This window comes from Aythya marila (genome assembly GCF_965140915.1).
Source record: "Aythya marila genome assembly, chromosome: 1".
Taxonomy (NCBI): Eukaryota; Metazoa; Chordata; class Aves; order Anseriformes; family Anatidae; genus Aythya; species Aythya marila.
Genome location: NC_139042.1, coordinates 118,691,808 through 118,718,077, shown reverse-complemented (window position 1 = coordinate 118,718,077; position 26,270 = coordinate 118,691,808). Strand labels below are relative to the sequence as shown.

At 44.8% G+C, this 26,270-nt stretch overlaps 1 protein-coding gene across 6 annotated transcripts in view; it reads right to left on the bottom strand.

The window, feature by feature from the left end:
• Positions 1-26,270, bottom strand: part of LOC309882473 (uncharacterized protein) — a 126,280-nt gene that overhangs the window by 35,868 nt on the left and 64,142 nt on the right. The gene's annotated exons all lie outside the window — the stretch shown is intronic.

The following is a 26,270-nucleotide window of genomic DNA, read 5'->3' as shown; positions in this document are numbered from 1 at the left end:
CAGCAGAGCTAGTTGGGTCCTGTCTGGATCATTACCATAAAATACAGCCAGGAGGAGAGTTAAGGGAAGTCAAGTGGTGGCATATAGTGCCATATGATGTAGGACAGCTATTTAGGTACTTCCTTCTTCCACCACAGGGGTTCACGTTGTCATCAGCCTGTTCTCTAGCTTGACAGCACAAAACCACCAGGAGCCACAGAAATTGCAGGCAGGCCCAAGTTTAACAAGGGCTGTGCATCTCTGTGAGATGCAGGGAGGGGAGCGATCTGTTTAACAACAGAGGTGACAAGTCACTCCACAGTCAGCAGCATGGCACACTTTTTGCAGCAAGCCAGCTCTTTAGGCCTCCTGTTCATCGCTGTCGGAGGGGCTGGGAGAGAGTGTCAAAAATGCGTAACAGAAGAGTGAAGGTCTGGGGCGATGACTGGGCCATTTAGTGCAATGTGCTTAGCTACTTACATATTTTCCTTCCACTCAGCCCTTCTTTCTTACTTTTCCCTGAGATCCTGCGATTCTCCCCCTTCTGCCTGCAGACACAAAGCTCTAGCTGTTGCTTGATCTCATTTCTGTGACATTTCAGGCACTCTTCCTGCTGACTTGTTCCATCTGGTTATTACCCTTTGAGTGAGAAGTAGCTCTGCCTGCATCTCTGCTGAGTATCCCAGCCTGTGTGCTGAGCGTTTCGGCTCCTCCTCCCTGAGCAAGCAGGCTTGAGCAGGTTTATAAATAGGAGTTTTCAAATTAATAAGAGAGGGTGCGGGGGTGAGGAAGAGAGAAACTGCACTGAAGTCACTTTAGAGGCAGATACTAATACTCTTCAGAATGACGGCTTTGCAGGCACAGCGGCACAGGGACATTTGGAGACAGGATGGTTGAGCACCAAGAGGGGGAAGGGGGTTAAGGTTTGGCTCTGCCACAAGTTTTAATGTGACATAGGAAGTCGTAGCTCCTCTCGGTTCTCCGTGAGCTGGATCCTTCTCCTGCTTCTCTCCCAGCAAACGTGCTGTCATGGTAGTGGGGCAAGAATGGCATATTGCTATGCATTGGCTTGCAGATCAGTAAAACAAGGTTTGCCTCTTGCTGGGCTCTCCCAGGATCACTACAGTAACACACACTTCTATTTAGAGGCACTGCAGAGACATTCTCCCTTCTGGGCAGTGCCCAGGCTGCACCCTCTCGCTGGGGCAGAATAAACACCTTGCACTTTATGACCTTTTCCCCCCTTTGTTTTTATTATCTCCACTTAGGGCCAGTAAATCAAACACCACAAGCGCTGCGGGGAGTAAAATCCTTGTGGTGACTTCCAGCCCACTTTCCAGAAGGATAAGGCCCTTATCTGTACAGTGAAGACAAAACACAGCCAGTATGACCTAATTCATACAGCTGGCATGTGGGTCAGCAGCCTTCTATCAGGACAACACTCTGCACAGGTTACAGCGTTTTGTAAATGCCAAGTGTTACTGTATTTGGTCTCTGAACCAAAAAAGCAGGGACATACACCGAGGTGAAAGCTGAGGAGTAGCTACAAGGCAGCTTTCTAATGGTGTATTGGTTCACGTCATTAAAGGGAGGGGGGGCCAGACTCACTAAAGGCAGTATCGGACCTGAACAGCACATTCTGCTCCTGGAAAGCCTTCCAGGAGTAACAAGATTATTAGACAAGCACTCTGTACTTGCAGGTCCTAGGGCTCAGCGTGACATCTGCAGTGTTCAGCAGATACATGGAGGGGATGTGAGGTCAGATGGTAGATGTAAAATCTGCATACAGGCACAATGGGTCATGAGCAATTGTCTGGGATGGTCCCTGATTGACTCTGAACGTGAGGATTCAGCTCTAACACACAGCATGTTCTGTCTTTCTGGCTGCAGTGGAAACAACTTAGATTTATTCTGGTGCAGGACAGCCAGAACACAGAACATCATGCTTGAAATACTCAGTGTACCTACAAAAGAAGGGATGTTCCTGAACCTCTTATCTCTGGACCTCACACAGGCTAACCCCCAAGCATGCCATCCTCTTATTCCACCAAATTAGGACTGATTCCTTGCAGAGAACAGAGCACAGGCCTCTCCTCCTTGTATCTTCTTTTCTTTTGGAAGGTGCTTTCTGAAAAGGCTTGGAAGCTTTCATTTCCAACCATGGAAACTGTTTGACACCTTCCTGTACTGTCTCCCCTCCTGGGACAAATTCTCATTCAATCCATGATTAAAACTGATCACTAAAAACAAATCCTCTGGTTTCCAGACATCCAGCTGTAAAAGTCAGCCATTCAGAACAGCAACAAGTACTAGTTAAAACGTGCCAGTGTTGTGAGACATGAAGAATTAGCCACAGATTTGCTGGAACCTCCTCAGCATCTGGAAGCATATCCAAACAGCAAGAGTGCAGATCTCACTTACCCAGCTTAGAAAAAGAATATTGAGATGGATCCTATGTTTTTGCCCAGTAGGCTGATGGCATGTTTAGTAGGAAGACAAGACATTCTCCTATTCCTGGGTATTCAGCTTTCCACAAAACTCCTGCAAAAACTTTCCTGACCTCTCACAGATAGCGTCACCAACCCAGTAATTTCACAACGAAGGTAAGACATGGTAACGATGTCCTGCCAGCAGGTTGTGATCTGACAGCAATTCAGAGTGGGAATGGAAAATTTAGCCCTTGTATTTTATTAGTTGAATGTGGTGCTCTTCCAAAGCCTGTTGGCAAAGTTAAAAGGTTGAAGGCATTGTTAAAGAGCAGGCTGAATTGCAGCCAGCTCATGCAGTCTTAACTGGAGATGTGCTGAACTTCTGAATGAAGTATTGTGTTCCCACTGCCTCCTGCAATACAGAAGAAACAAGTCTTCTACACACTGAAGAGGAAATTCCTTCTGATGGCACCAGGACATGGACAGGCTCTCTCTGTCACACAAATGTTAAGCGCTTCTACCACTGTCATCACCCTAGGAAGCCAGCTTCTGGTAATGTCACAGAAAAAGGTCTCTCTGTAGTTACGCAGGACCTCAGGAAAAGTCTTTTTCAGAACTTGCCACAACAATAACCATGCCTGTCTACTTGTCCTTTTTGGAAGCTGGTTTTCTATTTAATATTGCTTCCATGGCTCCAAAATACTGAGCTAGGTACCTGTCCCATCTCTCCACAAGCATTAACCACGCTTTCTGCTTTGCAGAGCACGTTGCACAGCCACAGGTCCTGTTTGCTACCCAGTCTCCTGACTGCTACAGCAGGGCCTTATCCACACGAACACATTACCAAACAACAAATAAAGCAGGACCAACTCTGCACCCTCTTTCTGCACTGTTTGCATCTGGTATTAGACCTGTTCATTTCACCAGTGGATCTGGTTACTGATCTAGTACTGTAGTTTTCATCCCATAGTATGTGAGACCCCAAGGCTCCACAAATTATTTTTAAGAAGACTACGGATAAAAACCAAGAAAAGGAAACTAACTCGGCCCACAGGAGTCCACACCTCTGCTGGAATTTTTAGTGGCTGGCAAATTGGAAAAAGGTTAAAAAAGATTTGTCTGGTGAAATGAAACAGGATATGTTCCCTCAAGCATAAAATTTTGGGGCACTGCTGAGAAACTCTGCCAGGCTGTAATAGCTGCAGTGTCTAGTTAGCACCTGTCTCTGAAGAGCAGTATCTGTGAAATTGCTGGAGGTGCACTGAGTCCACAGGAGCTATTCCAGGGCTGGACGAGCCACCCCATCTCAACAGCAAGTGTTTCTTTGGGTCATAAATCACACCAAATCTTCACAGTGCAGGAAACTGCTCTTTACATAGGGAGCTATTGCAGGCTCCTCTCACCCTTCCAGCTCCCTGCAATGTAACCAAGCCTTTTTTAGGGGCTGTGTGAACCATTCCCAGAAAAAAAGACCAGAACACAATTCAGTAGCAGGTCTTCATCAGGAAAATACAAGGCAAAGTTGCACTGTCTCTGCAAGAGCACACATCGATGGCAATGACATGGCATCTAGCAGAACGGAAAGAAGAAATTTTCCATTTTTAAACTTTCTATGAAGCAAAAGGTCAACAACAAGAAGAGAAAGCACCCTGAGTCACTCCGACTGCTCCAGCTGAACCCAAATGATACATTTGAAAAATTATAACTTTGTAAAAGCATGATGGTTCTGTGTAAAAATCACACACAGAAATAGAAAGGTTACAGCATGAAATTCCTGCTCCTTTTGGTTTTCTCCCCCCAGCTTTAGTAACAAGTCACTACCCCAAAGTCTTTGCAGGATCAGCCCCTTCAGTTGGCTTATTTTTCTTCCCCTCACAAGCATGCTGCTCTGGGATGCTGCTGGATGCCCATCCAGCATCTTTACATGTGAATCTTCCTGCCATGCCTGGAAGTTCTCCCCCATACATACACAGCCTCTGCCACTTTTCAGCTTGGCCCTTTTGGTTTTGGTGCAACCAAGGAGTACTTAGGAAGCCACAGAGCTCTGCACAGGAGCAGCTTCTCTCTGGTTTGGCTAATGCTGCTATCAGCACACAGCTGTTCAAGTCACAGCCTTAAAAACGAGCTGATTATAGTTACCCATGCTCTGCACAGACCTACTGAATGGTTTTTATCGGCTGTTCAGACTATTCACTTCTAGTATTTTGCTGTTTGTGGCAATATTTGCCATTAAAAGTGTGTGTGTGTGTGTGTGTGTCTGGGGGGAAGCACTGATGAGGAATGCTTTTCCTTTTAAGTCCTGCCCATTTCTAGCTTTGTTCACAGTCTAAATGGTACCTGCTAACTGGAACACAGGAGAGCTGTTTTCTTTGTGACGAGGCACCCCTTGTAGCCATTTGCATCTGATGAAAAATGCACACAGTAAAATACCATGAGATGTTAAAAAGCAAGAGGATATTACTGGAGAGAATACTAGCTTCCAAGTTTATCACTGCGTTGTGGCATATTAAAGAAACACTAGAGAGGACCCATTCAGAGCAGCTGTTACATAAACACATAGTAGTGAGAGAACCAAGCCCAAGCTGCAACCTGGTTTATACAATACCCCAGCTTAAGAATTACTGCAAGTAAGGTATTTATTTTCCCTGCAGTGCTTGGCAGCATCTTAAAATCCTGTTAAATGCCTGTGTCTTTACTTTGTTGTATTGCTTGAAAAATACCTGGTCTTGCCTGTAAAGCTAGACCTATTTCAAGAGTGATATACCTCCAAACAAGAAATGCCTTAGTGGGGACAGTTGTGAGGCAGGCTGGCAGCTGCTTCTGCTGAATCAAACCACACTGGCTCTCACGTGGCCTTTGCTAGCCTCATTTAGAAATCATCTTTAAGTCAGGACTATATTCAGCTGGGTCATCTCTATAAGCTGGTGTGCATGTGGATCCATAGTGAGGCTTGGGTGAGGTGTGTGGGAGACCAGAGACTGCAGCTACTGTGAAAAATGTTGCTACTGCAGCCAAATTCTTGAATAATGCCTGCTTTTCTGTTTATCCTTACTCTCCCATCAGTGAAATTACCTGTCATAGCTTCTCAGGACTAATAAAAAGAAGTAAGCTTTACTAGATAGCACAGCTGAGGATTTCCTCAGCAGTGATTTCTCCAACAGGCATCCCCTCCTGCGTGTTCTCAGTTGCCTGCAAGAGTCTGACCAGAGGGCTTTGCTTCATTTTTTTTGGATGTATTTCCAAGGTCACAAGGATTTTCACACCTTTTACTGCTGGCTGCTCAATGGCAGGTAAATGATGTTGTAGCTAATGGGAACACAGATTGGAGCTAATTATAGAGTGATTGACTTGCCATGGACTTAATTGCTTATTAGAAGTCACACTGATCTCTGAAATGAAGTCTCTGAATCTTATATCATGCAAAGAAATATCCACCATCTGAAGGATAAACCCGCAAAGCTCATTCAGATACAAGACATGGGTATTTGCACACATCTTGCAGTATAAAATATGTAGTAATTCAGCACCACTGCTTGGAAGCCAAATGTAGCTGCTCAGGTGGGAATGTCAGTGCATGAATTTAAACCAGAGCAGCTCTGGAGCTCTACGGTCTTGCCAAGGACCAGCACCAAGTCACAGTGTGAGCCAGCTACTGCTAAGTACTCACATATGGGGCAAATAGATTCTGTGTTTTCATGAATCTCCCCTTGTGTTAAGCAACTCTGCAAGCTCTCCTTTCATTACAGGGCACCAGCTCAAACCACCTTCCCTTGCTGCCTTGCAGCACATGCTGCTTGCTGAGTGCTCTCCAAGGCAGCGACCGCACACTGGTGTCACCAGAAGCAGCTACAGAAGGCAACACGAAATCAGGATACTTGCTTTTTATAGAGCTTTTCATGCTAGGGCTTTGCCTAGTTTCAGGACCTTCAGTTTCCTTCCCCATTGTTCTTGCCCGCAGGCACCAGCTGTGTCCATTGCCTTTTCCACCTGCACCTCCTTTTTCTTGAAGTGGCTCTTTCAGGCCAGGCTCAGCACAGGCCAGAGCTACTCCAGCAAGCACTGATGGGACTTGTCCTGCCTGCCTTGCAGTCCTGCTTCAGGAAGGTGTGAAGTTTGCTGGGTACTGCTGTGGAGTTAAAAAAGCACCTTTGTTTTTCCTCTCCCAATCACCTCTGTTCATATCAGCCTCCTCACTGCTGACACGGCAACCTGCTTCTCCGATGGCCCCACTGTCCTGGACCTCCCATGGGAGCCCAGCACTGACACACTCAGAGACAGATTCTGCAGGGCTGCCTGGCAGTTAGGCTGCCCTCTCCCACCACACAGACGCAGGGGTACGTACTTGCTATTCCCCTGCTGCATTTCACAGCTGAACATCTGAGTGCACGTCTAAACTGAGAGCAGCTCGAGGCAGTGCTCTTGGGAACTGCAGCAGCTCAGGAGCAGAAATGTGGCAGCCCACCCCGAGGTGCAGACCCCACTCTCTGCTCCCACCTGCCTGTTCGATGTCTTGCACCAAGTCAGGACTGTGCTCCACGGGATCCCTCTGTGGCCTGTGGCTTTGGACATCAGCCCTCCTTGCTCTCGCTTCCCCTTCAGCAGGCTCCAGCTAGCTCCTCTGTCATTATTTCTCTGTTCCTCAATTCATACTCCGTCATAAGCAGCAGGAGACAAAGCCATGCAGAAGGGGACAGTCCTTGTACATCGCACAATACAAACCTGGAGCTGTGGATAACACGGTTTCCCCTTTAAAAAAATACTCCTGGGCCTGAATGGGAGCTCTTTCCACTCTGACGTGTTAGCGCAATGAATTCCCTGTACTGAGACGCTGCTCACAGCCTTGAGACAAGGCACAAAGGGAGTGCAAATAAATGAACAATACGGTGAAAGAAACAAAGGGCAGAATAAAAGCAAGCAATACATAAAAACAAAAAGGGAGAACCAATCTCCAAAAAAGGGAGAACCAAGCCTGCAGTGCTTAAAGCTGTGCCATATGAAAACCACCATGCAAAATGATGCAGAATTTCTGCAATAACCGGGCTGGCAGAAAGCCTATGGGGAGCCCAGTCAGAAGAGCATGCTGACTTCATGAGCAAGGACAGAGCTGGCAATTAAAGCACAAGTGCTGCATGATTTTCACATTGGCCTAGTGCATCCCATCCCATGGGATCCCTCAGGGTTTTACAAGGTCTTCCCCTGCTCCTGAAATACAGTCGTATTTGGGCTAACAGCTTAGCAGTGTACAGCAGCAGCATACAAGTGAAGAAAAAAGAGATTTTTGCTGTTGTAGGGGTCCTCACTTCTTTTGCTTCTGCAAAAGCTCCCCTCAAAACAAATATCCCTCACGCCAGCAACTACACAAGCCCAGCTCCTTTTACAGAGACAAAGAGACATAGGGAGTCTTTTACCCCAGGGTCTTCAGGCTTGTGGGGGAAAACAAACAAACAAACAAGCAAACAAACAAAAGGGTAAGACGTGTATCAAAGAGACAGGTGCACAGGTCGTTGTATTGGAGGCTGGCAGGAACAGATGCAGAACTGTGTTCCCTCCACAAACGATTCTCTCAACTTCTCTTTGGTGTCTTTTCAGAGCAGAGACACTCTACTGGGTTCTCACAGACAAAACATTTAATACACCAAAGCCTCAAATCTCAGGGCTCTATAAAACAGAGGTTTTGCTTGGTTGTAACTATCTGCCTAGCATAACACCTAGTGCATGACGTGGCCAACTATATCCACTGAACACTACCTTCTTGCTCCCACATGAGGTGTGCTATGGGATGGGGAACCAGAGGTCCCTGATCTGCCTCACAGCTGTTTCACAGTGTCTTAAACTTCTCAACCTGGGCTGCTGCATGTTTCAAGCCCTTCACTTGCACTAGATCTAGTGATTACTGACAGGCAAGTTTTTGGCCAGATCAGCAGGGTGATCCAGCTTACTGCGTGACCCAAAGTGCACAGCACAGGGTGTGTGAGTGCGATGGTGACTGCCCCCAGTACCGCAGTGCAGGGTACAGAAGCTCATGAGAGCTGTGAACTTACAGCCAAATTGAGGGACACACTTAAAGAGGGCTGCCTGTGGTGTTGTTGTTGTTTTTTTGTTTTGTTTTCTTTTTTCCTTTACAAACAGATTTCTGCGACACAAAATGCTTGTATAAGATCTTTCTGCCCAAGCTGTTTGCTTTTTCCCTTCCTCCTTTTTCTCTCCTGCCTGTAATTATCTGTCAAGTCTTGGTGCATATTTTCTTTATTATATTTTCTTTATTATATTTTCTTCTTGCTCATCTGTCTTTTAAAAATGCAGAAGTCAAGGCTTCTAGAAGATAGGCAGGAGCTCATTTCCCTCTTTTGCTCTGGTTAAACTGAGACATCAGTGATGCTAAACTTGATTTAAAGAGCCTTGATGCTCCTCACCTTTATCTATGCATTCACGCTCCTGCACCACGCTCTTCCTTGACCCTAGTGTTCACACAGCTGCCTGCTGAATTAGCTCAGGGTGAGAAATAACTTTCCCTTCAAAATGGTTATCTGGTTCACAGCATTACGACACAAACACTTGTGCCAGCACCACACACGGGGCAAGTGAGCTGGGGGAGAATGACAACAAACTATCACGGAGTGGGAGATTTATAACATTTACACTGGTAACTGCAAATTATAGCTTTATTGCTGTCAAAAGTCTCAGCCTGCTAGACTAAAATTGCTCAGCCCACCATACACTGAACGGGGTCAGAAGCTTAACCCATAGCTGTGAGTCTCGTTGCCGCCTTCTTGCAATTAGACCACCACCAAGTATCTGCAACTTCAAAACTCCCTCACCTCCCTCCGCCTGCTTCTCAAAATGTGCAGTTCTTACACAAAATTCTTACACAATCCAGGTCTCTCCTTCCCAAGCTGGAGCTGATGCTCTAAGTCTAACCATGACCTGCAATAGTCCTTGTTTATTACTTTCTGCCTAGCAAATCTTGCAGGGTAAGAACAGAGATTTCTGCTCCTCAAGGACATTTCTCTGCATTGTATCCGTAAGGATCTCAAAACACTTTACAAACATCTTTTAGTAATGACTCATGGCACCTCCTTTCATTGCTGTTTAGTGCTGAAATGGAGGCTGTGCTTTGTCAATGTGAAGAATGCGGTGGCAGCAAGGTCTGCAGTGCCTGCCACTTCTGCACCTTCCTCACTCATCCCCTGTGCCACCTTCACCTCCCAGAAGGCCGACCCTCAGTTGCGCACTGCTCCATGAACCAGATGGTGTAACTTCTCCAAACAAACCTCACAATGTCTTTTTTTTTTTTTTTTTTAATGTATATTTTATAGTCTCAGCAGCTAACAGACTGATAATACTGCTGGGCAAACACTGACTGATGAACGCGGCAGTGACACAGGAGCAGGAATGAGCTTTGGAGGGAGGAGAAAGGGAAGGAGAGAATGATGCTGGGAAGTGAAAGAGCAGCACCTGAAACCAGTGTTGCCAAAGAAGACTCTGTGCCATCAAGGCATCACCCCAGGCACATAGGAACTGAATGACTTGTCCACTGGAAAAGAGTAAGTTACTGGCAGAGAAAGCATTATTTTAAGAGATGCTGACACCTCCTTATCCCTTCTCTCAACTCCATGCATGCCTCTGCTCTGCTGTCACTGTATGAAATCGCAAGGAGAAGGTAACTAGTTCAACCTGAGACTGTCCCTCCCAGGTTTACTATCAATGGCTGGCAGCTGGTAAAGTTTCTGGACTTCTGCTTTTTAAGAGAAAAGAAAGAGCTATATCCAAATGCCAGAGCCAGGCCTTGCTCTTAAAGGCTGCATGCACATACACATCCAACTGGTTCATTTCTGCCATCCTCCCTTCCTTTCTTCTCTTTGTCCCTGCTATCACAACAAAAATGCACTGGTTTAATTTAAAACTGAATAAAAAAGAAACTTGTAAGTAAGTTTTAAAGATGAGTTTCAAACCAGAGCAAAGGACTGGTTAACCACCCCTTAGACTTCAGAAGGCTCTTTTGGTTTAGCTTGAGCTGTTCCTCAATTCCTAAACCTGAGCAAAGCCTCTCCTATGAGGGAAACTTGGTAGTGCATAGTGCTCCCTGCGTGCAAGGTCAGCAGCGTGCTTAGCGGCAGCAGGGGCACGGCTCTGACCCAGCCTGCTCACAGATTGCTGTGGGAAATGTCACCCCTCTGGCCTTTTATGAGATCCAGACAAACCTGCTGGTCACACTTTGTGCATCAGAAAACAGGAAGAGGTTAGGAAGCTGCATTTGTTTGATGCTTTGCAACATGTATGCAACAGCAAGGCCTAGCAAATTAGTAAGCAGTTCTGTGTAAATCTATGTAAGTATGGTAAACTATCTCTTGGGCTATATTCTGTGAGCTGACTTTTCTTCTGCTCTGCTGCCACTGTTGAAAGCACGGCTGCAGCTTCCACCTCTGGAGTATCAGGGGCACCAGCCTTCTGGCCACACGTCCATCTTTTCCTGCTCTGCCACCCCTCTCCCCCAACACTTCCAGCATGAAGTAGCAGGCTTGTGCCACACTGGAAGAAAACGGGTTTGGCTGCAACACGGGGAAAATGCTCCCCTCACTCTCCTGGATTCAAAGGGACATGGGCGGCCTCCCAGTTGGCGTGGCCTCAGCAGTCAGCAGGCGAGAACTATCCATGCTGTTGCAACACTGAAATGCTGGCAAGAAAAAGAGAGAAATGCCCACTAATAAAGCCACAACTTACCCTCACAGGCAGGTAGGGGGAATGCTCATCGTCCTTTCACACGCTTCAGCCATGTGAGACAATCCACCATGTTACTCCTAGACCTAGACTCCTAAAGCAGCCCACCCTGCAGACGTAGGCAGCAGGAGATGGAACCAAAGATGTTCAGTATGACCACACAGACTGCCACCAGTTGAATTAAATGCGCATCCTTATTATGAAGGAGTGCTACTAAGCTCTCCTGATGGACCATACACAAGAATGGGCAGGGATTTAGCAGTGAGTGGGGAAAAAGTGCACTTTGAAGACAAAGAGAGATAATCAAGGCCCTGTGTAGGCAGGTGCAGGGCTGGGGGTAGGACTCAAGACTGCAGTTACCTTCCTAGAGCAGGAAACCAAAGCAGGCAAACCAGCTACGACGCAGCTTCCTATTTTGTCTCTTCTAGAGCACCAGAGAGCCACAACACCTTCTGCAGCCAGCACCTCTGGTCAACTGTGTTCAGAGTGTGCAGACAGCTGCTATTTCCAGCATCAGGGCTAGCAGCATGATCCGTCCTCCCTGCTCTGATCTCTGTGCAGGGTCACCACCACTCCTCTCACCCCTTCCTTCCCTTTTCTGTCACTGGAGTAGAGCAGATAGCTTCACTTGCTTTGTCGCTGGAAAACCTGACACTGCTCTGGAGAGGTGCTGCATTTATTTAAAAGTGCATTCAATTCCCAGCATGAAGCTTTTTGATCTTACCGAGGGCAAGCTCCCATTTAAAAACCAGGTTAGCTGCTCTAGCTCCTAATGGGAAAACAGTTAGGGATGGAGGGAGCAGCCTCACGGCGAGGAAGGCTGCTCATCCCATGCTGGCAGAGGCATGAAAGCAGCTCCACATCCAAGAGCCCAGTAACAAACCAGCTCAGTGTTTGTCCCAGGTTGGCCCCAGCACCTTGCACCTGACACAGTACGTAACTGAATTGCCTTCTGGTGAAAGTCGTCCTCAAGTTCAGATGCAAAACTGGCTCCTAACACAGCTACGTTATTAATTTGTTGAATGACAAAAAGAACTGCTAAGGAAGCAGGTAATAAAGGAAGCAGTATGTTTCAAAACTTAACAAAAACACTGATATGAGATTTCAATAACTTCCAGTAGGCATCTGTCACAAAAGAAGCTCTGTTTGGAGCAGCTCGTCAATGCCAAAACATTTAGTCTCATTACTGTAGATGCTTAAGCAGGCATGGCTTAGGCTGCTTTGTCTCACTGCAGAATTGATCACTGAGGATTACAAATGGAGCAGTAGCAAAGGTTCTGCAAAGGAGGACACAAAAGCTCACTGTTAGAGAGCTACAGACAAAATACCCAAGTACTGGGTGGAAAACACTCAGAAGCGTAGACTTACGATCATATGACACACAAAAAGAACATCAAGGGCTCAAAAACACACACTCACAGGTAGGAAATGCCAGGATTAAAACTACCCATGAAACTCTTGTTCCTTGCTGGAGGTAGGGCACTGTGATATGATCTTCAGCTGCAGGATCACACGCTGTTTTGTCTGAGGAACCTGTACCACACTCCACATGGGGAACTTGAACAGCGACTCCGCAATTATTGATATGCGGCCTTGAGCTACCAGGTCACTGAGTGCTACAAATTTTATCTAGATCAGACGCAAGCACATTTTAGCAATCTTTCCAGTCAAATGGCATTTAAGATTCTTTATATTCATATAGGGGACTTACACCAGCTGTGGAAGGACAGACCATACTTGACTCATCGTGAAGTCAGTGCAGCACAGGCAGACTGCATGATATACAATCTGCCAGAACAGAGTGTCCCTTCACTTCTTTAAAAAGCATTTGACACAGCAGAGTAAGTATGTACTGATTCAGCACAGTGCATCCTGCAGCCATGTTACGGTTGCTCTGGCCCAAGAACTGGACTTACCATCTCATAGAGTCATGGATCACAGAAACAAACATGCTCATTCTTACTGTCCTCATTACACATCTATCACCGCACCTTGTATCCTGCACACAAGCTGAATCCTTCACCGAACACTCGGCTATTTTCCCTGTGCATATTTCTCCCCGGTACTCTCAGTACAGTACCACACTGCGCATCGCTACAGCACAACGAGCTGCTTAGCCAACTGATTGGGGCCAGCTCCCAACAATGCTTGTGTCCTGTGGCCCCATTACAGCCACCTAGGTAGCTTTACACCATACTGTGAAAACACACTTTTTCTCTGTTACAACTTTAATGGATATAAGAACAACTCCGAGAGCTGGTGGGGAAAAATATCAACCCTGTTTTACACATATAGGATTGAATCTCAGAAATCAAAGGCTCTAACTCTTTCTAGCCAGCCAGTCTAAGAACCAAAGAAAGCGTTTGTTCGTTCATTCTCTTTTCTCTTGTTTTGTATCCTTCTCCAACCAATGCAATTGTCATATGAATACAATTCGTAATCTTCCATAAGTGGAATTCCTTAAGAAAAAATCTATAGCCCATTACAGCTGCTCTTATACATTTCTCTGGCACAGAACTTCAATCAGCAGCACCTGTCCCTCTGACACAATTCTTTTCTCAGACTAGGATGTTTGAGGGGACGTCTCACAGCTGTGTCAACCTGTGGTCCCAGGAGCAGGTGAAACCATTTGGCACCATGTGGCTGATTGGATTTTCCTCCTCATTTCCCTTCTGCTTTCTATCTCTGCAGCTGAGAGCATTAAACTGATGAGGAGGTAAATGTTAGCTTTTGCTTCTTTTGATGTGATTTGTGGCATAGATTTTTCACAGCTTACTGTGGGTGAAGTCCCTGGCACTCACATCTCCATTAGATTGTCCAACTTTTCTTCTCCATGCCTTCCCGTGAACCTGCTGATGTGTAACTGCAAATAACAGAGGATACAGCTGCCATCAAAATTCAGCCCTGAGGCTCAGAGAGAAGTCCTGTCTGATGTCTGCAGAAGGAAAAGTAAACAAATCCAAGGGATGCTTAGAGAATTATTAAGTACCCGTGCTAGAAAGGGAATTTACTTAATGGAAACCACAGCTGGTCTCTCTTTTCCAGTTTTCATATCAAACTTAAAATGACTCCATAGCAAATAGATGTGAGGGCAGAACGTGGTTTACTTCACTCTGGAAGAGGCTGTCTTTTATCTCAACTTCAAGAGGGTACAGGTATCATCCAGTTTTTGCAAATGAGAAGCAGAAGTTTAATACAAGAGATTATCTGTCTCAGATGTAGACATGGACAAAATGCACCTTCTGACCTACAAATCTTCTGTATTTATCCTTCTGACACTTATCAAAAGAATTCAAGCTCCATTCGTTCTTTGAACTCTAACAGCCCTTAAAAATATCTTCTGTTATCTTTCAAATCTTCTTCTCAATCCTAAACTGAGATCAATTTAAAAACAAATCTGCCCTTTTTTTCTTGTCTTAGCCCAAGCGTCAATTAGAAAACCCTTCTGATCAACTTCTTTGCCAGGGAGAATCATCCCAGGATCCACACTTTCAATCCAAGAGTAGTTACTGTATTTCCATGCTCGTAAGACCTTTGTCTAGCACTGTGATAAATCCTCACACCTCCTGGACTCTCCTGTTCTCTGGACCTAGTTTTGACTTCCTTTCCTTCTCTCTCTTTTTGCATCATAGACTATCTCCTTTTCTCTGACTTTCCTCTTGGTGGCAAGAGAGGTAGTTCAGAAGACTGCACAGTCACCTTTTATTCTCCCACTTTCTGCAGGCTCTTCTGTGAAGGAAAGCCAAACCTGATCAGTCACCCAAACATTGCGATGTCCTTCCTACTGACTTCACGGCTTTACACAGATGGGGTGACATTACAGAGCAAGTAAAGATTCTGGTTCTGACATGTTTTTCCCATCTTTGACAGCAGTCTTACTCCTCCAACTCCTCTACCTTTTGATGGAGACTAATTCTTTTCTGAATCCCTATTGTCTCAAACAATAGAGTAGAAAAAACTCCAAGCTTTACATTTTCTTCTTTCACGTTGTTTGTGCAGGTATTTTTCCCTGGATTCCCAGCATGCTTTCCATTTTTGCTTTGCAATCCCAGATACAGTCTTTTGTGTGGCTTTGTTTAGTTTCTCTATGACTTCCCATAATTAGGGATCTTGCTGGGACCATTAGGAACCAGCAGAACTGGGTAGGTAGTTTCAATTTCTGATCCCTCTCACCCATTAGCTTTTTAGAAAAGGTTGATCCAGGCTACAAATAATCTCATGTCCTTTTTATAAGCTGTTCTGTGATTTCTTACAAAATTGCTGCATGCAGTAGAATTGCTACTGTACTCTGCTTCAGAACTGATTACACCTTTGTGTTATGTAAGCTCGGATATATAACCCAAAGCTTTTAGCAGTAAAGTGTGCCTATCTAAAGGCCACAATTAACCTTTGAAATTTAAAGAGTTAATGCATTTGTTCCAATGTCTGTTCTAACGCAAAGGGCCAATTTACTCTATGTACTTTTATTCTACAGATTTTTAGCAAGTGGTTGACAAGCTTCCTAGGAGAAATCAAGCATCCTCTGTTAAAGTCCTGTCTCCTTAAAGAAAGGCTGGAACTTGGGAGACGCAGGTCCAGCTCCCTGGGCAACTCAGGGAGTTGCCCAGGTTTTCAGAGTATCCTTGGATAAACCACTTAATATCCTTGTCATCCAGTTTCCCATGAGTCATATGGATGCAGTAACAACCTCTTTCCTCACAAGGCAGTTGGTGAAGGTATTTATAACAGTAAAGTGGTGAAGTGATGACGGTGCTAAAGGACTGGGAATGACTGGTGAAAGGGGAGCAAGGGAATGCTCCATGTCTCATCCTAAAATGACAGAAGTGAGGCAGAGCCCAAAGGACACATGACGTGTGCCTATGACTAATGTGTCTGTGCCCAATACACTAAAAACTAAACTAAAGGCCCCAGGAATGCTCGGCATTTTCTCATTCATTGTTATCTAGCTCTCTCTTATCCTCTTTAGTGTTTCCATGTCATTGCCTGAAAACTCAGAACACACAAACATTACCTCTTCATCCAAACCGAAAGTAAACAGACCCTTTCACCAGCTGGAGCTTGTGGCAGAGTTGTCTGTCCCTGGTGAACGATTTTCCTGAAACTGCTCCACGATGAATGGACAATTGTAGTGTTCTACTCCTCTTGCTTCTTTTCTCTTCTGTGTTTGTAAAGATCTCTACTGGAAAGACATTACTACTGTTATTATTAGTGAAGTATTCCCAGCAGTGTGCCAAGTATGTTAAGCATCTTTCAGACATAAATATTCATTCAGCAAGGTCCATTCTTACTTACAACTGAGCCAATGGCAGAGCAACCCCTCCTTCGAGGAGCTCACTGCCAATGAGCACATATACTCTCAGCAGGAGCGAGGAGTTGTGAGAGTAAGATGAGGCTGACCAAGGAACCCTTCAGCATAAGCAACGCTAAAAGGAAAAGCAGGGTTGCAACCCTCCTTTGTAGCTTGAGCTCCAGACAGCCTTTCAGCATTAGCAGTGGTAATGCAGAATATAATTACAATCAATTGGTGCTGCAAAAAGCTGCACTCTGCAGATGATGATAAGCAAAGCTAACATGTTCCATCACGCAGCTGCAGGGATTGTGCTCAGTGTCATCACCTTCGGGGCCCTCTGTGGTCTCCGTCTAGCCCAGGTCTTTGCTCTCTTTTCTCTTCTGCGTGCCCTTAAACTCTTCCTGATGCTTATGACAGTCGTTTATTTTTGCCTCTTACACAAATGCTTCCAGACAGACTGCTAGTCTGATGGGTCTTGAACTTCAGTCCTCGATCCAATCTTGTTTCATGGGAACAGCATGTTCCCTCCTCAAGGAGAAAGAAGAGGAGTTGGGTCCTTCTTATTACAGCAAACAAAATAGCTGTTGCAAACCTTCAAAACTTGGGATTGTCAACTGTGTTTCTTCAAACTGGAGTGGGCAATGCAAGCAGCTACTTTACCGAGCAGATGGTAAGTGCTGCACAAGAGCTAGGCATTATTCAATAATCTATTCCTAGGTGAAAATCCTAAGACAACAGTGAAAAATAAAAAGCAAGCAAATGCTGAATTTCTATGCCAAAGAGCACTGAAGTATTGTTTCAGAATTTCAGATGAACTCCTAGATCCAGTGTTAATATTTGGGAACATTCTTGCTATTGGAAATGCATGTCTGCCCTGAACCTCAGTGCTACAAAGCCTCTGCTTTCACATGTGGTATAGTCCTCCACTTAAAAGAAAAATCAGGAAAAAAGCCTAGAAATTAAAGTTTTCAAAATGTTGAACATTCACCAGAGTTGAACTGTATGAGCTGATGCCTCCTGACCATACATTACTTTAATCAGGGCCCGTCAACCCCATGAACCATGACTGGCACAACTATAAGCTAAACTGCTTAAATCAGTCTAAGCCTTTAGAGCAGTTTAAGATAACTAAGCCACTTAAACTCATTAGTACTAAGAGTTAAGCAACATCAATGGCATGTCAGAGATCTTGTTTTAAAGCTACTCTAGCACTGCAGGTTTCTCTAACATGAACATTTCCAACTTCATTAACTCATTGCAAATTTCTGAGTGCAGCTGTGATCTGCCTTGTGATCTTGCCTTGATGATCACAGAATATCCAAGAATATCCGAGTTGGAAGGGATCATTGAATCCAACTCCCGATGATCAATCCTGATGCAATCCACAACACAAGTGTGAAGTTGCTGGGCTTATCCATCTCTTAATGGATATATAACAAGAGCAAATTTGACCAGAGAATATAGAAAACTGTCTTACTGGTTTTGTTCATATACTTGAGAGAGGTTAGATTTATATTATTTCTTGACATCATTTGTTATATATCGTATTCTTTTGTGTGTCTGAATGTGTGGATATATCATATTTTTAATGTAAGTGTGTGGGGGAGAGAATTAAAGAGCATGTACAATGGTGAGATGAGATGGCTTGAGGCTGATAGGACTGTATTACTCACGAGTGGCAAAGCCTCAGTCAGATACATAGATCATTCCTGGAACTCAGTGTTCTGCATTTTAGAGGAAAAACTCATAAATATTTTTAAATAAATGAAGTCATGTTCAGGAGTCTTATTCTAGTACGTCAGTAACTCCACCTTCCCCTACAGAAGTTAACTGAGCATCACACGCAAAGTTATCTTTGCTGCTTGGAGGGGAGAGGCAGGTGTCAGGGCAGAAGGAGGGAAGGAAGAAATGCAATGGGTGCCAGATACACTGGGGACTTGCCCTCATGCACTGGGTCCTCCAGCAGCTGCCAGGGAAGGAAACCTGGTCCCTGCTGTGGCAGAAACAGCAGCTAAAGGTTTTTATTGTCCAAGCAGGCACTTGGCAATCATCACTTTGCTGCCCAAGACAAAGACCTGTGTTGCCTGTGTTTGCATTAAACTTGCCTCTTTAGACTTGTGTTTATATCGTATCTTCTTCTACAGCTTCTCTCAGAAGAGGAAAAATGTAAATATGCACCTTAAAAAAATAAAAATTGACTTTTCTTTCTGACACTTAGTTATCATGATGAATGGTCTGACACCTTGCCATAACCCTTGCTTTTAGCCACAGAGGTGTTCTTTATTCACAATGTACTTATGCTTTCATTAACATAAGCCAGAAGCAGAGGAGACAAGAAAAAGGAGCCCGATACAAAGAAAATGTCAATACTTTGAAGCTCTCAGGGAAGAGTCAGAAGTCCCAGAGGAGACAGTTTAATGAGCAGAGTCTAGAGGTGGATGTAGCTCTCAGGCCTGTCACCTTGACATCATCATTTCTTAAGTATTTCTCTGTATTCTCCATGCCATTCTCATGCCAGAAAGGGGAGCTGAATATTGCTGCAAGGACAATTTTGGGTTCTGAATGGCTGCAGCATTCACAGTATTGTGTGAATTAAATTCGATACAGCTTCCAAAGTATTAAAAGAAATAAGAAAAATAGACTGAGAGTGGGGACATTAGAATTTAACCACAGTCCTCACAAGGTTTATACATTGCTAGAACATCAGCTCTTCATCAACCTTTCACTATTTGAGATAAAAGAGAAACTACTCATGGTGGAAAACCATGATTTAGATAGATTTACCCCAGGAAGAAGCCCTGAGCACCTAGTTTCCCAGGGTATTTCAAAACCGTGTTCTGAACACAAATGGAATAGTTCAGTTGGAAGGGACCTTCAGTGACCCCCTAGTCCCGCTGCCTGACCACTTCAGGGCTAACCAGAAGTTAAAGCATGTTCCTGAGGGCATGATCCAAATGCCTCTTGAACGCTGACAGGCACGGGGTATCCACCACCTCAGTAGGAAGCTTTTGTGTTTGACCACCCTTGTGGTGAAGAAATTTTTCCTAACATCCAGTCTGACCCTCCCCTGGTGCAGCTTTGTGCTGGTCCTGTGCATCCCCATCACTGGTGACCCGGGGCAGAGGCTGGCACCTCCTGCACAGCTGCTCTCCTGCCACTCATCCCCCCGCCTGTACCTGTATCTGGCATTTCTCTGCCCCAGGGGCAGAACCCACTATTTTCCTTGATTGAACTGAATTCCCTTGATGATTGCACACTGCTCCAACATCTCTAGATGAAAAACAGACCCAGCCCGTAGGCTCTGGATCTGGAGAGGAAAAGCCTCTGCCGGTGGCTGACCTTCCTCTCCCTGGTGCCTGTGCTCTTTGCCTGAGCTGAAGCAGGCACTGCCACAGCTGTGACACTTCAGCTTACGCTGATTTCTACGTGAAAGGCTGGCAGATTTTTACAGAACAATTCCCAAACTCAAAGCCCTTTCTAACCAGGCACAGCCCAGTGCTCTAGTCCTACGCTTTTTTTCACACGTTAAGAGATACCGCAGCAATGACAAAAGGTACTTCTGAAAAGAAGAGGAACTTTGTGGCGACCTCCAACAAAGCCAAGGAGTGAATGCACCAGAGCTTTCCAAATGACAGTAAGATTTCTAACATGAGCACATACACACATTTTGCATCATCTTATTCTCAGAAGTGGGTGATATTTAAGTTGTTCTATCTTAAATTAAGCAAAAAAGGCCTGAGGAAGACACCTAACATGGAAAATTTCAGCACATTTCAGCACTAAATTCTGAACAACAGAATTCAGCGAAGTTGTAAGCAACATAGGGAAGAAAAAAAAAAAAAAAGAGACTCTAGCAATGGACAGACTTGTGCAACCTTACCTGTGAGTGAAGGTAGCTATCACTGCCTAGGATGAGCACACTCAGGAGGCTACCTTCCCATACAAGAGAGGCAGAGCTGTACCAGGGCGTTGTTTGGCACTGCATTCCTGCATAGCTCTAGCAAGCACCAAAGACCAAAGACTGGGAGAACCAAGGTAGATAAAAAATACAACAAAACAGAGGCCTACAGTAAGTTTGGGGAATATTTGTATTTTCTATGTATTTTTACAGGCTGTATGACTGCACTTTACAATTCCTGGAGGAGGGCAGGGCTATGTTTCTGGTTTTGGTGCAGAACAGATATAAAAAGTGGAGAGATTTAGTTTCTAGGTCACAATGCAAGCTGTCAGATATTCCTCTTTCTGCCTTTCGAAGTGTGGTGAGTCTCCAGTTTTGCTGAAGTTGTACTGAACTCCTTTTAACTCTGTGTGCATGCTCTTCAGCTGGATTAAGTAAATGCAACACTACTCAGGAGAGGTCAGGATCCAGTCGTACTGATCATCCTCTTCACTGGCAGTTTACAAATAAAATCTTATTAAACCACTTGATACAGACAGTCTTTATCACTTTCCATGTTGCCATAGCTGCATAATTAAACAGGACTGGAGTGTAAAATGCATTTGAATTAAAAGGTTTGGGCTCTTTGCTACAATTTTTTTCATTAAATGACTCATCTATTGATCAAGTCCTGCAATTACTGTAATATTTTTCGTTTCCCTAGCCATGAAAATGTGGCGGATAATTGGTCACCCCAAACACGAGTGCTGCACTCAAAATGTTTAAAATTATATCTCTTCTGTTTGTATGCAGTAGGGTTTGGATTTTTCTCTATTTTTTCCCAGTAGCTATACATATGTGATGGTTCTTTGTATTTCTTATTTCCCCACCACCACTCTCAAAAAGTATACGTTCCTCTTCAAGCTTCCCATTCTAACAGAAATCCCGACATGTTATAATGAATTAAGTAATGTTGTACTTTTGCACCAAGAAAATAAATTTTATATTTCTCCTTAGAGCACATCCACCTTTGGGAGTTAGATCTTACCCGAGGCTTTAATTTGCTAGTCTTAATTCTGCAAAACTGTTCAACCTCCCCAGCTAGGTTTACGGCCAGGTTATTTCACAGGAGCCACAAGTGAAGTGAAGGTCTATGCTAAGGAGGCAAAATTGTTTACTTTACAGTGGGCTGTGCTCCTGCGAGCACAAGCTGGAAGGGCTGGTTGTTGACCCAACCCTGAAGACCATGTAGCAAAGCAAAACAAAGTCCACGGTGGATCACAAACAGGGAGATTCAGCAGAGAGCAGCTCTCAGGTTTCACTGGCATCAAGACCAACCTCCTGGATACCAGAAGGGGGGCAAACAAACCCTCTTTCCCCAGTGCCTGCCCAGGGAAGGATTAATTTCTCATGCAGTGTTTTGCTGTACCTGAGCGTACACAGCTGGTCGGAAAGGCCTTCTACATGGAGTACAGAAGCAACAGCACAGGGAAGAAGGTGCTGCACCGGGATTTTGCTTGCGTAGCGTGCATGTCCTCAGCAATAAGCAGCAGTGAGCCTAAGAGGACAGCACAGTCAGCTTGAAGTGGCATGGCCTGTGAAGGCCACACAGCTCCTGGGGAACTCTTCATTGGTGGTGGGATTACTGATGGAAGCTGGGTTTGCCGACTCCTAAATCAAAGCTATACGTGTTGCAATTCAGTAGACCGCTGCAGCCATGTGTTAGAACTGACACATTCCCAGATCTCTCTAAGGGGGAAAGGTTTTTCAGGGAGATTGTATTTTCCTGACTCCTTGAAGGACTGTGAAGTATGTGCACTTGGTTGAGTGGCCTCTGAGGATTTCTGCAAGGACACAAAGTAACTGGAGGGCACAGCTCAGGCTGCTATTTCATTCCTCCTGTGCCCTGAGGTTCTTTAGGAAACCTGGGGCACTTCAGAGGCCTGTGGTAGATGCTCAGAGCCACCATTTTTCCCTGAATATTCATATGCCCTGGGACTCGTGCATCCCTCGGCTCTGCCTGGAGCTTCACTGGCACCACTGCCGTCAGTGAGCAGTGAGGTATCACCACACACGCTTCAGCGCACACTGCTGATCTCCATCCAGCACCATAGCACAACCCCTCTGCATGTCAGACAACCTAGGATTGCCTCTGGCTCTCCAACCATCCTCGCCAGGACTCTCCTTTCTGTACTGCTGCCCAGTTTGCCCATGGCTTCTGAAAACACACTGCTTTCTTTGTTCTAAGCAAGCTTTTGAACTTTGGTATGTTTATTCTAAAAAGACAAAGGATGATACAGGACCAGTTCCCTGAAGATATCAAAGCCCCAGCCTGTCACGGAGATCATTAAGAGTCCAGGTGCCTGTACTCCCTCTTGGACTTGGCCATTTGCCTGACAGCACCTACCACAGCACTCAGTTTTTCACTATGTCCTGCAGCTCACAGTTAAAGCAAACTTCCACAAGTGTTCTGCCAGTGTAAGGCCAGCCTTTTGCAGAGCAATCCTACAGCAATGGCAAGAAGAGACTGGGTAGAAAGCCTAGGCCAGGGATTTTTTTCCTTGAATAATTAAGTAATTTTCAATAGCATTCTCAGTGGTGTTATTAAAATGCCATGACTCAGATATAGCTGTGAGAATGTTAAAGACCTGATTTGTTTTTCTGTTAGGAGCACTGATTTGTGTGCTTGGGATTTGCTCTTTGCAGGGTCAGAACAATTTAGTGTCTTTATCTCCACCACTTGCCTCTAGCCAGGTTCACTTTTTGATTATGTTTTGCTCTCCTCTGCAGCAAAAGGTTTTAAATTAACACCTAATAAACTGAAATGGTGAAGGAAAGCATAATGGATTTTTGTCCTTTACAGAATCGTAGCTAAATTACAGTAAAGTTTTGACCTTGTGCTTAGGGTAGTACTGGAAAGAAATGGGTGGACACATGCATGATTTTTGCAGACAGCCCTTTTAAATATATTTTGAGTCTCAATGTGACATTGTGGGGGTGCTGACTAGCTTGTAAAATACTGGATTACTTGAATCAGCACTCATTTGCAAATTCAGAAGCAGAGACCTGATCCTTAAAGTCACTGTTTTGCTGATGAGAACGTGTTTTATTTTTTAAACTGACACAACTTTTCTTGTATCAAAGAATGCATTTTATCTCAGAAGATGTATTAGGTCAGTGATTTGGGCTCATGAGAGACTGAAATAGTAACGTGTTTAACTAAAATAATACAAACCTGAAAAAAGCTTGGTATGGAGGAAAAAACAACCAACCGGAACCCAGCCACACCTAGAAAAAAGATCACCTTAGCTCTAACAGCTTAATTCCTTTTTTTTTTTTTTCCTTTTTTTTTTTTTTTTTTTTTCTGTAAGAAAAACTGTCATTCTGCTCTGCCATGCCTGCAGAGAAAAAGAAGGTGATTCTGGCTGACCTGCAGTATTGTTGCTGAACATCGGAGAACATCATTTGAACCTTTTACTATTCAGGTGCCATCAAAGCACTGCAACACCATTAAGCCATAAATGGCAAGTCTGTAAGACTTCAGGGAGTTTTCCTCTTCCTGTACTAGTTTCATGCTGTATCTCCGCCTTCTTAAGATCACGCTGCCCTGTCCTGTAGTGAGCCTGCTGCCCTTCCTAATCTTCTGCAGCCACCTGCTGTGACAAACATCCAGCCACTTGTTGTACCACCTCGTGTGTTGATATAGTCAATAGTGGCTAACCTGGCAGTGACATTTCCAGACCAGCTCCATCTGATGCAGCTGATACTGCTCCCCAGCCTGAGCAACAACTGGGCACTGTGTACACACACGCAGTGCCAGACACTTGAGGGTACCCTGCAGCCAAAACTTGCAGACCCTGGTGGCAGTGTTGAAGCACCTGGTGCTGCCCGCACAGCTGCCTATGCAACACAAGGCAGAAGTGGAGCGAGGAGGCAGCAAGTGTCTTCCAAAAATCTGGACCCCTTCACCCTCCCCTTTGCCTCTCCTCCAAACCCACCTACCCAAAACTGAAGGCCTGCTCCCCCCGGTCACTCTCTTGGACACCCCAAGGAGATTTCAGCTGCCCCTGGACTCCTCATGCTGGGTCAGTGCTTGCGCACCCCCCTGCGAGCTCCCCCAGGCAATGCTGGAAACCAAGCAGGACTACAGTCCTTGCCCCAAGCCTGGCATTCAATCTCTGCTGCTCCTTTTGTAAGATCAAAGTAAGAGCACATAAAATTACGGCAAGGGCATCAGCTACAAGACTTTGTCCTGTCATATGAATGAATAAGGGCTTCCCTCCCTCTAGCCACAAATCACAGCTTCATTTGTTGCACGCTGTTAGAGAGTAACTACGATTGATTCCTGCAATTGCTCCATATCAGAGGTGGGTAAGTGAATGTTTACCAAATACTGGTACTTTGGAGTTTGCACAATATTATTAGATAGATCAGCATAATAAACCACTTAGGGATCCTTTGATCTAAAGGCTGCGCATGTATTTCAGACCTGAAATGTCCATGGTACCAGAATATTTGCTTGTAAGCACAATTCCAGATTGCCATGCACGGAGCATTCTTCCTGGACTTCCCTTCAGCTTTGCCAGGTCAGGCTTGTTAGAATGCAGCCCTGCCCTCGCCTTGCACGTTGCCGCAGTCTCTTAGTGATGAAAAAAGCCCACAAACTTCTTGCTTTAATAAAAGATTAGCTTTTTAGGAAAGCAGCATTCCTAGCAACACCGTGTACAGTGCATACCTTCAAGGATTTTTCATGTTTTTGCTTGGAGGTGATCATGCTTGGGGAGGTTCAGGTTGGAAACAAGGAGACATTTCTTCTCAGAAAGAGCAGTCAGGCACTGGGACGGGTTGCCCGGGGAGGTGGTAGAGTCACTGCCCCTGGGGCTGTTCAAGGAAAGGTTGGACGTGGTGCTTAGGGACATGGTTTAGGGGGTGACACTGGTGGTAGGGGGATGCTTGGACCAGATGATCTTGCAGGGCTTTTCCAACCCTAACGATCCTAGGATTCTATGAGTCTATGCTTGCCCTCAAAGAGGAACTTCCATATAGCCTATGCTATTGTACATCACCAGGCATATTGACTTTGAACCAGATTGCACCTGCTGTTACCAGAAATATGTAATTGTACTAACTGGATAGTTAGTTCCCAGAACAGTTATTTTATAGTTAAGGACAGTACTCGGGCTGTAGCCTTTCAAATCTCTGAATTTACTGTAACTTAACCTCTTGGCAGCATTCAGAAAAAAAATAAAAACTGGAGAATGCTACCTTAATGAGTTCTTACTAGCAATACAAATATTTGGGCTTCTGGACAAAAGACGATTATAGGTTAAATGATATTTGGATAGCATCATGTGGCTGATTAAAAATGGAATAAACTGCTAATGCAGTGAAGAATGCATCTGTTTACAGGCCTGAATCAACTTCTAAAACAGGAGGAAAAAAATTACTGAAAAGTTTTCTCATTTTATGTACTCCTGTGTCGAACTGACACGTATAATTTCCATTAGACATTTTTCTCAAGGAAAAAAAGAAAGGAAAAGGAGACAACAGAAGTGAAATATATCTTGCTTTAAAACCACGAATTATTATTAAGTGTTTTTTGTTTTGTTTTGTTTTGTTTTGTTTTTTTTCTTTTTGAACTGCAGCTTTAGTCTGAAAAACTGTTATGTAAAAATACTACTAACTCAACTGAACTGCTGCCATGGAAATGGTTCTCCAGCAACTCTTCTGACTTCACTGAAACACAGTGGGGTTTGTCGCTCCCCCATCCCTTCTGCCCTTGCCTGCATATATTCTGCAGTATGAAGGCAACACACTGGATGTTCCTCCCTCCCTAGGTATCATCACTATCGTGCTTGCCCTTCAGCTTAGCCATACCTGTTCAAGCACACCAAAGTCTATGGGGAAAAGCTCCAAGGAGGCAGGATTTGATTTGCAGAGCCTTTAACAAGGTTTATGTAGAAGACTTGATTTAGAT